Source organism: Leptodactylus fuscus, chromosome 1 (assembly GCF_031893055.1).
Source record: "Leptodactylus fuscus isolate aLepFus1 chromosome 1, aLepFus1.hap2, whole genome shotgun sequence".
NCBI classification, from domain to species: domain Eukaryota; kingdom Metazoa; phylum Chordata; class Amphibia; order Anura; family Leptodactylidae; genus Leptodactylus; species Leptodactylus fuscus.
In genome coordinates, this window is record NC_134265.1 from 98,760,692 (window position 1) to 98,776,261 (window position 15,570).

Consider the following 15,570-nt stretch of genomic DNA (forward strand, 5'->3'; position numbering starts at 1 on the left):
CTCGTCTGGGCAGCAGGCATTGATTTCAACTCTGTGTCCTTAGGACACAGTTGTAAATTGACTACAACAGTGGAGCATGGAACTATCGACTCTGTGGACCATTATTCAGCCTTTGACTGGTAATGTCTTCTGTAGGGAAATGCAAAGAGCGCTGAGCCGCAGAAATTACAGATGGAGCCTGCATATCCATAGGAATGCGGTTAGGTGAGTATTCTATCTTTTTATATGTAACATTGGTGGTAGAGGGGGCAGTAGAAATAAAATTATGGAGGGCATTGGGGCGACCACTTTCAGAAAGTTTTCACAGGGTCCCCCAATGCATTAAAATGGCCCTGCCAGTAACCATACATTTTGTAGCTACTACAAATACATGGAGTGTAGTCAACAATGTAGAAAGTAATTCACTACTGGGAAGAAGGAAACCTCATAAAATAAGGTTTTCAAATATAGTTAGTATTATCCAAATTATGAATATATCCACACTTAACTAATCTCCATTTTAGTTAACTTATACAATTTCTAATAAAAATACATATATTACAATATCCTAACAAAAATGTTGAATGGTTGCAAATCACAACCCCCTTCATCTCCCCTTTGCCCCCATGGTGGTCACTCATAGACATAGCACATTGTTTTCCTTAAACTTATCAGGAGATCTTGTTGCATTCTGAAAAGTTAGCTTATCTTATAATACACTTTATCTGGAGATGTGCAGGCAAGAGGAAAGGTGATGGAGGAAACATCTGTAATAAAGGAAGATTCCTGTATTCTATGGACAGAAGTCTATGAAATTTAGATAAATCCTTCATAGAGAAAAATGAATATATAAATTATTATTTAACAATCCCTGTGGCTTTTACATGTATATTTAATATTCATTATTATTTGATAACTTGACTACATATTGAACAGTGTAATTCAAGATTATTTCCTGGTGCAAAAGTGTCAGTGTATTTACATAAATATACCCAAGAATGAACCAACCTTATACAATATCACTGCAGGCACTAGGGTCATATGTTCTTTAGTAAGGAGGTATCACCTACTTAATATGTATACAGCTTTAAGCTGCAAGATCCTAACTATCATATCATTTTGTGACTTCCATCAGAGACAGGGTTATATGAAGACATTGACTTGAGGTTACCAATGTCTTCATAAATTCATACTACACAGATGAGAACAGGCATGGAAAATCATAGCTTTGGTTGTTTTGTACAGTAATTCTTCATTTTCTATCATAGTTATGAAGGGAATATCTCTGTCAATATTTTCTATGCAAAATTTATATACTCACATCAAATACTATATTTTTTCTTGCAGGGTATGTTTACCATTAAATACTGGTAAGGGCTCGTTCACATCTGCGTTCACTGTCCTTATTGCAGGTTTCCGTTTCCTGCATAAAACAGATGCAGGAGACGGAAGCCTGCAGGAGACTTTCTCACCCATTCATTTGAATGGGAGAGAAAGCTGTCCGGCTGAAGACGGAAGCCATAGAACGGAGACATGAACGCAGGTGTGAACCCAGCGTTAGGAGAATAAATGTGCAACTTACAGTGCAGCTCTCTATTCTGGCACACAAGGCAGCCATAAGTGTGTATATCATACAGACAGGGATTATCTTCATGACACAACCACTTTGTGAAAAAGATACTTTGTCAGGAATGTCAGTTAAGCTACTGCTGCTTTAAAGGGGTTGTCCCATCACAAGGATCCTATCTATCTACATCCCACTTCCTTAATGTGGATGTAAGACTTTTCCTAAATACACTACTTCGGCAAAACTGCTTTGTTTGTCCACTATCTTACTTTATTCAATTCACTGTTGACACAGCCCTTGACTTATCTGCTCAAAAGTCAAGTGATGTAGCTGCCTGCTCTCAGGGGGGGAGGGAGGAGGGGCTAAGTGCAGGGAGCGAGCCTGTGTATCTAGCTATTCCTGTGTCTACACCACGTGACCTAGGTCCTGCTCTCAGATAGAGGAGAGGAGCTGCTTTCATTTCTTCTGTTCTCCCAGTTATCAGGCTAGCTAATTCAATTGTGTTCATTATGGCAGAGACAGGCAGTCTCTGTATGTAACACAGAATGGAGTTGCTCCTGCCTGTACTTCTTAGTCCAATATTGTGCATATAGTGTTTTTTGAGGACCTTTGATGACATCACAGACCCTTCAGCCACCCCATAGGATCACGCTATGTGGTGGGCGGAGCTACACACTAATTTGGGGGGAGCTAAACAGCAGGTTGCATGTGAAACCCCACCCACCAAATGACGCAAGAAACCAGGAAGAAAGAAGATTTTACAGCAGTGAAGAGTGGTGAATATGCAATGTGGGAATACCCCTTAAGTTACCGTGCCATCCTGACAAACTCCTGTAGTGTTCAGAGCTCTCTTAGGCTTACCTAATTAACAGCTCAGGAGGGGCATTTCAACCCACTTCCTCCTCAGCCAGGTTCATGATATTTAGTTGTACCAAGTGTGGCTTTCATGTGCTCAATGTGTATACTGGACTGCTTTAAATTGACCTTTGGCTTAATACAGGAATCCTCTTTGTCTTTGACTCTGACATTACCACTCAGAACTGACCTTTGGCATGTTACTGGAAATTCACTTGTCTGCCAAATTTGCTTTTATGGTTACCTCTTGGAACTGACACTTGGCTTGGACGTTCACCTCCTGATTTATCCTCCTGCTTCTGATCTGCCTTGTAAGTTATTATGGGTTCTGATTTGACTTCAGTTTGTGGAGCGTTTATTTCTTGTACCAGTTTTTGTAATAGTAACTTGGACTCAGGGGTGAACCTTCCCCTTTCGCCGCCCGAGGCGAACTATAGAAAGCCGCCCCACCCCCGGGAGGAGGGGGCGTGGCCGAGCAGAGGGTGTGTGTTCGAGCAGAGGGGGTGGGGCTTAGCGCCGTTCGCAGGCAGAGAGCAGGCACGGAGATGACCTGCTCTCTGCCTGAGCGTGAGGGGAGGCTGCTGAAGCAGCGCTGCTCCAGTGGCCTTTCCAAACCACCACTCGGTGCTAAGCCAGTCCAGGACAGCCTGTCCTGGACTGGCTTAGGGAAGCAAAAATGCTGCCCTCCCTGGGGCCCTGACTTAGCGCCGCCTGAAGCGCTCGCTTCAGGTCACCTCATGGGAGGTGCAGCGCTGCTTGGACCCCCATAATCAACATAAGTCCATCTAAGTTTGTGGCTGGCTCCGGTGAAGGCATAAGGCATTTAGGTGGATATATATATTTATAATAGCTAGTTTTACTGCTCTTTATTGTCAGCCAGTTCCTGAAAATTCTGATATTTGCTGTAGAGGACCCTGTCATAACAACTTTGTTTTTCTATTTTGATTCTTTACATTTAAAGGGAGACTGTCAGCAAAAAATTCATTATAAGACTATTTATTGTGCCCTGTAGATTCTTCAGCTCACAAATATGTCTCAGTTATTCAGCTTTGAAGCCTCATTTTCATGTAAACTACTATTTTATTTATATGCAAATTAGGGAAAAGTGCTATGGATTCTTAACTTGCCTCGACTTTGGTTCCAGCTCTAGATTCCCAGACAATTCATATGAATAAAACAGCACAGTAATATTGCTCCAATAATAGAGGCAGATTTGGATACTGTAGAATCACCTCTGCAAGTTACAGTGACTAAGCTTATAAGCCATTTACTGCTGATAGACTCCTTTTATGGTAATAACAGATGTGATAATTAAATAATGAGGATACTCTTTTTATACTTGCATTTACTTAAAATAAAAGTAATACATTCAGATTATCAGATAACCCCAATTGGGTCAAGTGTACAGGAGCAGGAATGGGCAAGCTAAGTAGTGAGTGGTAATAGTGTAGTTACTATACTGTTACTACCCATGTCATTCTCATTAAGTGAGTGTGAAACTGGCACCAATCCTATTATAGAGGCTTTGTCACAATGTGCAGATTGATAAAGTGGATATATCTTCACAGTAAGACTGCCCTTGTACATTCTTTTGAGATAAAATGTAGTCCCTAATAAATGTATTTAATTCTCAGTTAATGCTTGCTTATTATAATGCAGGGGGAGGGTACAGGCATAAAATGGCATTGGACTGATTGGGGGTATAAGGGGTCATTCTATGAGGCCATAAGGACCATTATATCGGAGCGCTGTACTGTACAGGGGCATATGGGAACAATGTATGGGGAATTGTACTGTACTGTACTGTACTGTATGGGGACATATGAGGCCTTTCTACTGTATGGAGACACAAAGGGGTAATTATATGAGGGCATTGTACTGTCTGGAGGCATAAGGAGCCATATAAGGGCAAAAGAGACCAGGATATGGGGGAATTAGTCTTTATAGGGACATAAGGGACCATTATATGGGGGCATAAGGAGCCATTGTGCTATATAATTTCATTAATTATATGGTGGTATAAAGTTAATATACAGTATGTAACTATCTGTCTAGCCACAGTATCTATCTATCTATCTATCTATCTATCTATCTATCTATCTATCTATCTATCTGTCTGTCTGTCTGTCTGTCTGTCTGTCTGTCTGTCTGTCTGTCTGTCTGTCTGTCTTGTCTGTGTGTCTTTCTGCCTGTCTATCTATCTATCTATCTATCTATCTATCTATCTATCTATCTATCTATCTATCTATCTATCTACCATCTATTTATTATCTATCTATTTTATGAATGTTTCACAGCCAACATTTTGGGAGTTTAAGTGCCTTAACATAAGGACAAAACAAACACCCACACACTGCACTGCTGTGGATGAAATTTGGAGAAACCTTCCCTGACAGTTGAGAAAAACAACCCCTTGCCTTAGGTCTTTTGCACATAATGTAAAAATACATTCCATTTTCATTGCAGATAATATAAAAAGTTCATTCTACAGTGTTATGCAATAAAAAACTACAATTTAGTCTTCCGTTTGTTTACAGCATTCTAAAAGTAGATGTTCCCTGTTATTTATTGTGCTTCGGACACTTAATCCTCATATACTATAATCATGCTTGTAGTATTAAACTGCATTTCTATAGAACACTGTTCTGTCCTCATAGAATTTGTGAAAAGTGTACTGTACAGTAATGGAAATGACATTGAGAAAAATCAAGGCTGGAACTGGACTAAAGACACAATTATCCATTTATTATGTATTTTAATAGAAAATACTACCGTAGCATTCATTTACATGTAGCATTAAAATAATCAAATTATATGCATTTCTGTGCAGACGCTGAACAGCTTCCATTTATATAATGGCTTGGATAACAATATTGATATAGATAATGAAATGGAGAGAATAAAATGAAGTCTAGAAGTTCATATAAAGGTATTTCATACATTACTTATCCAGACAAATCCACTTTGCACAAAGTTAGTTACTGTAGGAGTCTAGCATTCAAGAAACCATATTGTTCCCAGGAGTGCTTGGCTGTAACTGGCCAATACTTTCTACTAATTGGAAGCGGATCATTCACATTGTTCAGGATGTGGTAAAAATAGTACATTTGCTTGTAACATTACACTTTTCTAATATTCTGTGTCATAGCTGTCATGTGTGTCACAAAATTGATCCTCATTGAGTGGAATGAGCTGAAGGATACAGTTGAGCTCTTAATAAGGTTAGCAAATATCACCATTTAAGGACCTCGGAAACCAGGTTTGCTATGTTCGATGGAGGACTATGGATTGTAGGCGATGTTACACTTGTCTATTCTGTCATTATGTGGGTATTTCTAAGTTATACATTTTTGTTGGTAGGGCAGGGACAAAAAAATGGTAAAAACTTACTGTTTAATAATGTCACTTTCTAGTATCAAAGCCTAAAACAATTCATTAACCATTCTTCAAGCTTCAGTTCTCTATAAAATGCTTAACAATAAGAGCCGTAAAGTAAATGTTTGAAAATCAAACTATGAGTTTGTTTCTATTCCCTCTACATTAGTTTTTCTCTAAATCAGTTAGTGACCAACCATTAAACTTTCCACTTTGTTCCCTCATGGGCTTTATAATGATGGATATGCATTGGAACATGGCAGGGTCTCCGGCACTGTCTGAAGTCATGAGTGTACTCACAGCAGGCACCATATCCTAACACCCGGGATCAGAAAGCCTCCATTTATGGGCTTTCAACCCTTTAATTGACCCAGGAATTTACGTGGCTCTAGAGAAAGGGCGCTTCATCCAGCATGGGCATTAATGGGGTATAGAACCATTACATGGCAGCCGGGAGGTCCCAGGGCTGCCTTCCATGTAATGCTAACAGTAAGAACATTGTATTACATTGGTAGTGCTATTTATCATGTAAACAATCAAAAGAATGCAAATTCAATCCCCCCTGGGGTCTGAAAAATACAGTTTTGTAGATAAAAGATAACATAACAAACATATTGGGGAAATTTCACAACTACTCTGCTTTCTGGCATAGATGAGTGATATTGTGACACACATTTGTGCAAGGCTCTTTCCAGTAGCAAATGTACACCACATTCCCAAGGCCAGAGCATCTTGATAAATCAGTCATGGCATTGGCTTATTGGGCCCTTTATTAAGACTGGCTGATGAAATGCCAGTCTTAATAAACCTGCCCCACTGAATATTGCCACATCTCACCTGAGCAATACAACTGAAATGTTATTTTTGCCACTAAAAAATTTCAGAATTCTTGACTGTTTACCACAGAAAGAACATTTTAAAAATTATTTCCCACAATGCCGGTAAATGCCATGCACCAAGAAACCAATATAAAAGCCCTCATATAATTTCATGGACAGAAAAATTAAGAAGTTAAATGTGAAATAGGTTGAATAATGACCATGTCACATAACACTAACAGACAGCATCTCTCAGACTCTCTGCAGTCATTACAGTCTCCCATCTCTTCACTCTCCTATCCCAACCTGGACACCAGTAACTATAATTATACCCTTAAAAGTGCATTGGAAGAGGCAGCCCTCTACTCAAAAATTTTGACACAGACGGCAGCAACCCTGGCACACACCACAGACACATTTTCTTCAGTCTGTGGAGAAAATTGCTTATAACTGCAGACTTCCTCCACTTCAAGTTTATGCTCAAAACCTATAGTTCTGCCCTTCACCTCGCCAAACAATCCTACTTCACCCATCTCATTTCTTCTCTTTGAATCTCTTCATTCTTTACTTACTCCCAGGGTGCAGGCGCCTATCATAAACCTCTCTGTTGAGGACCTGGACAATTTTTTCCATAATAATTGATAAGATCTGACAGAAAATAATTACCCAATTCCCAGGTGACATTGATCTGCTCACCTACCACATGTCATCCTGTTTATTCTCATCTTTTGAACCAGTTACAGAAGAAATTGTCTCCTATCTCCTCTGTTCTTCTAACCTACTACCTGCATTAGTGATTCTTTCCCCTCACACCTTCTTCAGTCTCTATTACCACTTACCACTTTCTTCTGGCTTCTTTCCCTCCTCTGTCAAACATGATTTTATTACTCCACTACCACAGAAATCCTCCTTTGATCTGTTCTGTGCTGCTAGCTATCGACCCGTCTCTAACCTCCCCTTCATCCCCAAAACCTTGGAACACTTGGTCTAGTCTCATTTAATCTATCCACTATCTTTCTCCCTCACTCCTTACAATTTGGACTGCACATCTGCACCCTACTGAAATGGCCCTTACAAAAGTCTCCAATGATGACAGTTAAATCTAATGGTGACTTGACACTTTAGACCACCAACTACTCTGTATGTTGTGCGTTGTTGGCCTCACGGACACTGCGCTCTCTTGGTTCTACTCTTATCTCTCAGCCGGCACTTTCAGTGTATCCAGCGCCGCACCTCCCATGAGGCGACCTGAAGCGAGCGCTTCAGGCGGCGCTATGTCAGGACCCCAGGGAGGGCAGCATTTTTGATTATCTAAGCCAGTCCAGGACAAGCTGTCCTGGACTGGCTTAGCACCGAGCGGTGATTTGGGGAGGCCACTAAAGCAGCTCTGCTCCAGCAGCCTCCTCACGCTCAGGCAGAGAGCAGGTTCTCTCCATGTCTGCGAACGGTACTAAGCCCCACTCCCATTGCTCTGTCACGCCCCCTTCGCTCTGCAACACCCCTATGCTCCGCCCCCTCCTCCCGGGGGGGGGGGTCTATCTGTAGTTCGCCTCGGGCGGCGAAAGGGGTAGGTTCACCCCTGAGTGTATCATTTGCGTACTGTGTTTCTTCTCCGTTTCACCTTGCTGTTGGGGTTCATTACAAAACAGTGACTGCCTCTCTGCTGTCTCTATTGTCATGTCTTCCCTCTACCTGAAACTAAAACTCTCAAAGACTGAGTGAATTCTGTTTCCAACATCTACTAACCGACCTAACCCTAATTTCATAATCACCCTTTCATGCTTTTCTGAAGGGTAAAAAATTGAAGCAGCGCTATTGGGATTTTGGAGTGCAGATTTTGCTTGAATCTGTTTTAGGCACCATGTCGCATTAGCAGAGCCCTTGCAGTGCAAGAACAGTGGAAACCCCTCCCAAAATGAAAATTAGACCACCCAAGGAATTTATCAGGAGGTATACTGAGCACTTTGACCATTTTTTCTAATAAAAAGTCACTTTTTCCCCAAATTTTTCATTTTCACAAAAGGAAGAATGGGATAAAGGAGAAATTGTACCCCGTATTTGGTTGCACAATTTTTCCTGAATACAACAATACCCCATATGTCCTGGTATACTGATGTACAGAACATGGCAGCCCTCAGAACGGAAAGCGTGCTAATTGGCTTTTTTGAGGCCAGATTCTACTGGAATAGTTTTCAGGCACCGTGTCCCACTTGCAGAGCCCTCAAGGTACCAAAACAGTAGAAACCTCCAAAATGTGACCCCATTTTGGAAACTAGACCCTCAAGAAAATTATCAAGGGATATAGTGAGTACTTTGACCTTTCATGTGTTATGCAGAATTGGGCCAGAAAATGATGCTTTAACCGCTTTCAACAAGGGGTTAAATGAGAAAATGCACCCCACAATTTGTTAAGCATTTTCTCCCAGCTAAAGAAATACCACACATGTGGAAGTAAACTGAAATATGGACACTCTGTAGAGTCCAGAACAGAAGGAGCGCTATTGGGATTTTTGAGGAAAGATTTTGCTGGAATTTGTTTCAAGCACCAAGTTTCATTTGCAGAGCCTCTGAAGTGCCAGAAAAATCACTACATACCCTCCCCCCACCAAAAAAAAACCAACCCATTTTGGAAACTAGATCACTCAAGGAATTAATCGAAGGGTATAGTGAGCACTTTGACCCTACAGAAGTTTCACAGAATTTTTAACCATTGGGATGTGAAAATGAAAAATTACTTTTTTTCTAATAAAATATCTCTTTAGCCCCTAATTTTTCATCTTCACCAGGGATTATAGGAGAAAAAAAGCATCAAATATTTGTGAAGTAATCTCTCCTGACTAAAGAAATGCCCTACGTGTTCATGTAACCTGCAGTATGGTCACACAGTGGATCAGAACAAAATTTGGATGGCAGATTTTGCTGTAATAGGTTATAGTTATCGTGTTGCATTTGCAGAGCTCTTGAAGTGCCCAAACTGTGGAAACTGCCCCCCCAAAAAAAAAAAAAAAAAAAAATGTGACCCCATTTTTGAAAATAAAAATTAGACCCTGCAAAGAATTTATCAAGGGGTACAGAAAGCATTTTGTCTCTACAGGAGTTTCACAGAAGTTTTAACCATTGGGATGTGAAAATGAAAAATTACTGCCTATCTGCACCATCTTCCATCCTTTCATGGGTTTGACTGGGGCTCTCACCTTGCACTGCCATGGCTGTCTTGGGAAAGGGAGGTGTCCGGAGCAGTATCAGCTGCATCAGCCTGAGCCTAGAGTCACTGAAGAGGGAAGAAACTACTCACCAGCAGGTAGACATAGAGCAGAACCTGAACCAGCAGGTAGTGGTATACTTGGAGTACACCCTGTCACCCATCATCAAAAGATCAGCTGGACTACCGGGCAGCCAAACTGGATCTGTGGCTGCAACTGGCCAAGTTTGCCCTGGAAAAGGTATCCTGTCCGGCCATAGTTTGGAATCAGAGTCGGTGTTTAGTGTGGTGGGGGTCATAGTTACTCCAAGGAGAACTTTCCTGTCCACCTAAAAGTGGAGAAACTGACCTTTGTCAAGATGAATCAGGAGTGGTTCATCCAGGATTTCCACCCACCAATGCCTGATGCATTAAATTAAACGATCCCTGCTGCCTCACCCAAACCTTTACAAAAGAGACCGATTTCTTCTGGCTATCTGTCTCAGCTATTATTCTGATGGTGCCACCCACCTGATGCCACGCATCTGATGCCAAGTGTTCTTTCTTATAGCCACTATCGTCAGCGGGTACTGTTTGTTCCATCTACCTCCACATTATATCATTTTGTCAATCTGTGGCCACTTAAGGCTACTTCCACCTCCACATTGTGCTTCCTTGACACTTCGTAGCCACCTAAAGCTGCTGCCTCCTCCACATGTCAACTTGCCAGTTTTTGCCCACCTAATGCTGGTGCCACCTCCACATTATGTCACCTTGTCACTCTGCAGCCACCTTAGGCTGCTGCAACCTCCACATTATGTCACCTTGCCATTCTGCGGCCACCTAAGGCTGCTGCTACCTACACACTGTGTCATCTTGCCACTCTGTGGCCACCTAAGGTTGCTGCTACCTCCACTCTTCCCACTCCATGACTGGGCCACTATTTGACTCTTCTTCTGATCTGTCAAAGGGAAGGAAAAATGGAATGCACAACAGATCCTGTCTATGTAGCAGTGTAAGGCCTGTGTGGTCCCATCAGAATTGGCTTATGATTTGGTAGCCAAAAACAGGAGTTGGTACAAAACACAGAGAACATGCAAATATTCCATTCACGTGTCATTTCTGTTTTGGATCCAATACTGATGGATTACTGACCAACTCCTGACCGAGTGAAGCCGGATGCTCAACAGACAGGATCCTTTGTTTTTTTGTGGGGGAGGGTTATTGTTCTGAAGGATCAGAGGAAGGGTAAAATAATCAGTGCCATCAACACAAACTTACTGTTGACACCTTTTCCACAATGGCAAAAAAATGGGGCTCTACTTGTATAAGCGTTTAATAGAACAGGTTCTGTAGACATCTATGCGGAATCAGCAGACAACGGTGTAACAGGAGTGCACTCTTTCATACTACAGTAGGATCTTGGGTTTCTACACAGTTCTTTATACCTGGCACTAACAAAGACCTGTAAGGCTGAGTTCACACTTCAGTTAGTTGGTTAGTTTTGGCCCCCGTAACTGGCCAAATAAGTGAAGTGTGCAGTGGTTTTAAGAGAGCCACCTGTTATTTGCGTGTCATACTGACTGACAGTATTGTTTCACTACCACAGCAGACTCCCTAAGCATGGTACTGTAAAGCACAGTGTTCTACCCCACTATACAGGCTCTCTACAACCAGGAAATAGCTATTTTTTAATTTTTTAATTTTCAAATCGCCACTAATTAATTCAGATCGAATCAAACCTTTTTGGAAAATTCTGCAAAGTGGCCGAATCGAATTTTTGAAAAATTTGCTCACCTCTAGTGAGTTTTTTAGAAATCTTGTTGCAAAGGAAAGAAACTTTTACACGGGGACCCCACATTGTGAAAATTCAGCATGTCAGTTTTATCTATGGAAATGCTAGTGTTTTTCATATAGGTATAATAGGGGCAGAAAGTCTACAGAGGAAAACTTTGCGGTGTTTCTGAGAAAACGCTGAGGGAAAAAACTGCAGTGTGTTTCTGATGTGGTCTTTTCTGCAGCATTTTTTTTTGTAGTGATTCACTGCTTAAGGTCTTAACCTCTATAAGATTGCTAGTAAGATGTTTGGAGGCTATGACTAAGGGGTAAAGCATACCCAGAAACGCGTCAGCCAGACCTTTGCTATGGGTTTTTAAAAACGCACTTTTTTGTGTTTTCACTGTCACATTTATTTTTGTATTGGATTTACCCATTTTTTCTATGGAAAATTAAAAGTTAATTTTTAAGAAAATCTCAGGAGTGCGGACTGGAATATATTTTTGCTATCCGAAGATGTTTGGAGCACCTGGTGTGTGGCCACATCTTCCAGGACACCTGTTTTTGCCTTTAGTCGCCACCCAGTGCTACCCCCTTAACATAAAATCGACAGGTACCTGTGTGATGCGACCACAAGAGAAAAGTGCACCAAGCTGGTCATTGGCATACAGATTAAAAATTAATTTCATCATCTTTTGCAACATGAAGAATCAAAACTAAGGGTAAGTTCAGATGAAGTTTTTTGGTTCCGGACCAAAAACTGGGTACCTGTGACTGGAAGCCGATGCCCTGTATCCGCTCCAGATTAGGCTCAATGAATAGGCCTAGTCCGGAGGAGGAAGTGTCTTCAGGCTGAATCGCGACGCAAAACGGCCTGAAGAATGAGCATCTCACTTTTTTTCCCGGGAGCCATTTCCCATTGATTTCAATGAGAGCCATCTTTTTGGTCAGGATTTTGAGGCGGATATGGCCTCAAAATCCTGACCAAAAAACTCCATGTGAATTTACCCTAAATGACTACATTTTTCTTAAACCTTTGTTAGAATGTTAACCTAATAATACGATTATCCCAAGTTGTTCCTCTGTATTTTTCAGCTTGGCCTATAAACATAGATAAAGCTGCCGCATTTTTAATATAGAAAGCTAAATAAACTGATTTGCCTATATGGAAGTGCCGACAGAAAAAAGAACACACATGGCACATATAGAGAAGAAACCGTGAAAGAGTTAAGTGATTTACAGAACAGGCATGATAAATAAATGTGCCACTGGCCATAACAGGGCTTCATCCTGATGCTAAATTCATGTATTCATGTATGTGCCAAAGCTGGAACACAATTGGTTATCTCAATGCTGCAGCTCCTTGTTCCTCATGAAATATGAAATTAAAAATCAATCTAACTTCCGCTCTCTCATTACTCATTGCGGGTCTTTGAATCATTGACCACCTAGAATGAAGACCCCAATGCCATGTCATTAATAACAGAACATCACAAGCTGTTCATTAATCCAGTCTGCATGTGCGATGTCTGACATTTTAGAGCACAGCCACTGGATGGCATTAGTTAGTTGTGAAGATGACGGAGTGAATAGATTTTGTTTTAGTATTTGCTGTGCATACTTGTTCCCCTAAGTAATATTTATCTTGAAATTTTATTTTTCTCTGCCTTTTGTACCCCTGTCAATAAGTGTTTGGTTAGCTCTGGCTCAGAGATAACAGTGAACAGGTTTAAAGGCGCTTTATGTTTCAGATGATGGATGAAATAGGCAACTTATCAAACAAGAAAGTGATCAGCTCCCCTCCTCCTGACCGACTGAGATTGTCTCGGAAACGTCAGGTCAGCTTATACTGTATACCTGACATAGACATGAATGTGGTGTGAACAGAGTCTTAAGGCTGATTGTCAAACAGAGTGAATATGCTGCTATGTATGTTTTCCTTAAGGTTACTATCCCAATAATGTGATGGTTTTTGTTGTGGTACTCCTGTTACTGTCCTGCTTTCGAGCATTGAATTGCAAAAGTTGAAACCCGCTGGGTAAACCTGCAGTATACACTCACTGACAAAAAATAAAATAACTCACCCTGAAAGAAAAGTCAGATTGCTGCAAAGCTCAGCATGTAGTTATATCTCACATTAAAGAGGACCTTTCACCTCCTGGGGCACATGCGGTGTAATACACCACTAGAAAGCTGACAGTGCACTGAATTCAGCGCACTATCGGCTCTCACGTTCTGTGCCCCCAGTTAAGAGCTTTCGGTGCCGATACTGTAGCTCTTCACTGTTAGAAGGCCGCTTCTGACAGTCAGTCAGGAACGCCCTTCCTCAGAGCAGCATCTATTGCGCTGTACTGTGAGAGGGGGCGATACCACCCAGCGATGATTCTGAGCACTTTTGAGTACTATCAGGAGGAGAGGGAGGCGTTCCTCACCACTCTCACAGTACAGCGCAATGGACGCTACTGTGAGGAGGGGCATTCCTGACTGACTGTCAGAAATGCCCTTCTGACGGTGAGGAGCTACGGTACCGGCATCGATAGCTCTTCACCGGGGCACAGAACAAGAAAGCCAATAGTGCGCTGAATTCAACCACATGTGCCCCAGGAGGTGAAAGGTCCTCTTTAACTACTTTTCAGTCCGTGTGTTGTCTGTGAAAAAAAGATGGATAGCACACAAAAAGCGCAGGGATCCATTCTAGACAATGGAACCATTCACACGTCATGAACTGAGAGGCATTGAGTGAAAAATACTGGCATCTACTATTTATTGCCTTCTCTACTTGTCTTATCCATTCAAGTCTATAGGCCCATGGAAAAAATTCATCCGTATGCAGTCCATGTTGCATCTGGTTTTTACATATTTCTTCCTAGGTGATGCAGGAAAAGCAACACAGTAAGTTGCACTTGACTTTCAACTAGATTTGTAGCGTCCAAATAAAACACATAAAATAACAAAAAGTGGGTATCATGTTACCAAGCTAATGTTTGCAGCAAATTGGGACTAGAGTAGTACTATGGATCATACACAATTGGGTGTGCAAAAACTGTCTTTGTTGTCATTTCTAAATAATAAGGGCCCTTGCACCGGATCGAGTCTCATCCGTGGGTGCCAGTCTGCGTGTGAACCCAGAATGAACGCAAGGTCGGACATTCAGGACATGTGCCCGTGCAAAAAAAAAGTGGTTTCGCGGTGGAGAGGCTGCACATGGACACCAGCGGTTTGCTTTAAAAACCCATTGAAATGTATGGGTTTTTAAACTGACCATATGCAAGCCGTCCCCAAGCGCTGTGCTGCCACTTGCCTTCACAGTAACACAAGTTCTGGCATTTTAGCTGTTTAACAAAACAGATTGAAGATACAGTTATTTAATATGGGCTTAAAGTGTAGACTTAAAGCTCTAATTGAGGGTCTTCACATCCTAACTGGAGGAAGGCTTTAGGAATTACAGCTCTGTAATATGTAGATGACTCTTTCTAAGCGAATATTTATATGTATTGTTTTTTATTAAAAAAAAAATGCTAAATGTGTGAAGCACAATGGCACAAACTATGATTTTGTTTTGCTGGTGTTTGGTACTGCCCATACATTATTTCACATGATTATCTTATTTTATTAAACATATGTTTATTAGGTACTCAGAATGCTGGTACAGGACAGTGAATTTATTATCATAATCACATATTATCCTCTCTATCTGTTGTGTTGGTCAGCCAGTCATTTTTATGCAATGACATGTCACTATTGTCTGCTAGAGACATGCTTTTTTTAAAAAAGTGAAAATGACATGTTTTATTTGTTTATACACTAATATCGGTTACAAAATGATGCCATTTTTCCTTTAACACTTTCCAGACATGTGCTGTAATAGAGTTGAAAAGGGAACGGGGAAAGGGAAATCACAGCCCAAATAGAGACCCAAAAAAGAAAAAATATATGTTCTAATCTCAAAGTTCAATATCCATATATGTCCTATATTAAAACAAACTCACAGTTCTGGAGAAGTATATTGGGTGCACGGA